Source organism: Cupressus sempervirens, chromosome 4, assembly GCF_028749045.1.
Source record: "Cupressus sempervirens isolate cs-2001-9-10 chromosome 4, ASM2874904v1, whole genome shotgun sequence".
In the NCBI taxonomy this organism is placed as follows: Eukaryota; Viridiplantae; Streptophyta; class Pinopsida; order Cupressales; family Cupressaceae; genus Cupressus; species Cupressus sempervirens.
Window position 1 is genome coordinate 667,868,942 of NC_143121.1, and position 3,006 is coordinate 667,871,947.

Genomic DNA, 3,006 nt, shown 5'->3' on the forward strand with positions numbered 1-3,006 from the left:
TGTAAAACAATCGAGGCAAGGCACTAAATATTATTCGTTCAAATGCCTCCATTTATGATGATTCAGCAAACATGATCTACTCCCACTAGGGAAGGGAAAAGCTAGTTTAACTGCCGTGGGCCTTTCTAAGCTCATGCATATAGGTTTCACAAGGCTACCAGCTTGAACAAAATTAAGCAATAGCAACAGCCCTTCATCCCCTTTCATGAATAGTATATCTTTTACGTGTAAACTATACGGTTCAAATGTCGTATCACTCGTTGAGGCGTTTGAAATCTAGAATCTACACACCAATGCTGATTATTTTGAAGATACCCAGCACAACACGTTAACGAGCCTTATGCGGGGTTAGAGTGGGCTGTGAGTAAGTTTTGATTCCATGCTTGCAGATTCATCTTTGGCAACAAAAAGAAAATTGTTTCACAGACTTGAATTAACCGAAAAGGCACTCGCATGTATTCATAACGCATTTTGTGTGAGAAAAGACTACGTAGTAGTGAGTACATGTACAAAAAAATGTCAGATTGGCTTACATTATCAGTAACAATATCGAAGATTCAATTCTGTACATTTCCTTCTTCCCTCGTATTCCTCCCAGTTTGCACACTCACTCAGACCTAAGTACATACATTCCATTTTCGGAAGCTTCCAAAAATGTTCTCTATGATTCCCAAAACGGTAAGCTGATCATGAGGAGCTCTATCTATTTCGGTCCGCTCCACAAAAAGCAAAAAAATGTTTGCAGCGCTTGCCGTTCCAATTCAACACTAGACATGAGATAGATTGCTATGGCTCTCACTTTTTGGCCTGATCTGCATGCCCATATGAGTTTTCTTTAGTGAGTTGAGATGTGTAGCCATTTTTCTCCCGAGCTCTGAGATAAGAGTCTCGGAGGAATTGACATCCTTTATACATTTAGTCTAGGAGCCTTAGTGTGATGTTTAAGTCGGTCAGAACAGCTAATAGCAATAATCACTTTCAAGTCATGGGACATAATAGAAGAATTTGCCCACAAAGTTCCAACCCTGTCTAAATTTCAAACAAAACCCTCCCTCCAACTTGGGGATCTCTCTGCTGTTGTTTGATTTTTTTTCATAACATTAGAGAAACAAATACATTGATTCTACAAGAAGTGCTAACCTGAATTTTTTAGGGCTCGGGCAACTGGTCCATCAAACTGTTCCTCCACCAGAAGGTTTGAAGAAAGATTGTCAATAAGGCGGCGGCCTGGCGGCGGCAGCCCAGGCATAAGCATCGGAGGGAAGTTGAGCATTGAGCAAATTGGGCGGCAAGTTATGAATGGGCATATTGGACGGATCTGTCAACTGGAGGGGCTGTGAAACATTCCGGCCCGGTTGGCTTTGTTCCTGCTCTTCCAAAGGAAGCCGCTCATAAGTAGCATTCATGAAAGAAGCCGCAATGAGGAGAACCGGCCCGGAGGCCAGAAGAGCGCCCACAACGTTCCCTCCAACGACCTGCCCTTGGTTTCCAGCGAGGTAAATTGTGAGGCCAGTCACTCCAGGCGGCGCAGGCGGCGGCATGAAGGTCCCCGACAGCGATAGGATCTCGAAGCGGCCGTGCAGCGTCACGACTGCACCGGGCGCCCCTGGCTGCCGCAGCGTTACGTTGGTCACCGTCCCGCTGCCGCTGAGAATGCAAACCCCGCGCTGCCGCCGCCGGGCGTACGTCGCCACGGTCTCCACCACGTCGCAGCCGCTCGCGATCTCCAGCACGTGCGGCCGCAGCGCGCTCGGGCTGTCCTGCGTTATCACTATTGGCGGCTTCGGCTTGTTCTTCGACCCTGGCGGCCGCCCCCTCGCCCTCCGCCCGCCCTCCCCGATTTCTCCCGCCCCCATCCCCTGCTCTTTGTTGTTGTTGTTGTTGCTGTTGCTCATGCTGCTGTTGTTCATCTCCTCCCTGCCCCTCTTCCGCCCCCTCCCCGCGCCGCCGCTGCTTGCGCTGTTCTCGTCCTCAGACGGCGCCTGATGGGTCATCTGGTGCAGCTGCAGAGAAGCCTGCAGCTGCTGGGTCGTGAAGTGATCCATCCCCGCCATTGACACATTCCCCGCCCACCACTTCGCCGCTGCCAGGACTGCTTCTCAGCCTTCACCGGGAATCAGACAGGCCTTAGTGTGTGATGTTTACAATAGAACCACAAAATTACTCAAACTGCCCAATTCAAACAAGAAATCAAACTGCCCAGTTCAAACAAGAGATCAAATCTTAGGGCTACCTCAATGGATTTATCAGCTGTTACAGAACTTCCATTGATCTCTGTAATGGATGCTTTGCTTGCAATATGTCTGTCGTACCGTGAGCCAAAATGGGGCACGGAGAGTCCGAACCGCTTGTGATATAGTGGTACTATTGGCGGGCATGTGACCGTGGGTTAGCCGACCCGGGGGCTTATTGGATTAGGGTTTTTCCCATTTCTTTTTTTTTGGCGGTGTGGCCTATGAGCAAGTGGAGAATCCCCGAGGACCCGGGGCGGGACCCGGTGTCGTCCGTTTGCTTTGAAGCAGGTGTTGGGTGTGTGTTAACCTTGGTTAGGCATCAGAATTGGCATTTGCCAGTTGAAACCAATGACTTTCCAGACTTGTCCCGTTACGATAGCCGTTCGTTGTCACTAGCTGTGTAAGTCAAAGCAGAGGAGAAGAAAGGCATCGTGTCCTTGTCGGCCATGAGACAGCCATTTCCGCTTTGGGAATACGTGACTCTCTGCTGGCTTCGCCTTTACTAACTATTTGTTGGGTTCGTTCTAGGGTCGGAACATCCATTATTACCGTATGCCTGTGCTTCAATTGTGTTCAGTGGACTTGGCTCGTTAGAAATCCACTAGAAGACTAGCTGGATTCAATACACATTTGTTTTTACAGAAGGAAACGAGTTAGATAAATTGTTTAACAATTGGTGTCAAAATTATTCAAATTTATTTATGGATAATAAGGTTTTCAATTGAATAAATTGTACAACTTAATTGATGTCAAAATTATCTGGATTTTAATA

At 47.8% G+C, this 3,006-nt stretch overlaps 1 pseudogene across 2 annotated transcripts; it reads right to left on the reverse strand.

Annotated features, from left to right (window-relative positions):
- Positions 1-507: 507 nt before the first annotated feature.
- Positions 508-2,387, reverse strand: LOC149563027 (AT-hook motif nuclear-localized protein 16 pseudogene; annotated as a pseudogene). Of its 2 annotated transcripts, none has more exons than XR_016364013.1 (2): positions 2,234-2,387; positions 508-2,104 (listed from the first exon to the last, which is right to left on the reverse strand). The product of XR_016364013.1 is annotated as an AT-hook motif nuclear-localized protein 16 pseudogene, transcript variant X1 (transcript). The 2 variants fall into 2 exon arrangements; XR_016364014.1 differs by having other exon boundaries at positions 508-812; positions 1,141-2,385.
- Positions 2,388-3,006: the final 619 nt, after the last annotated feature.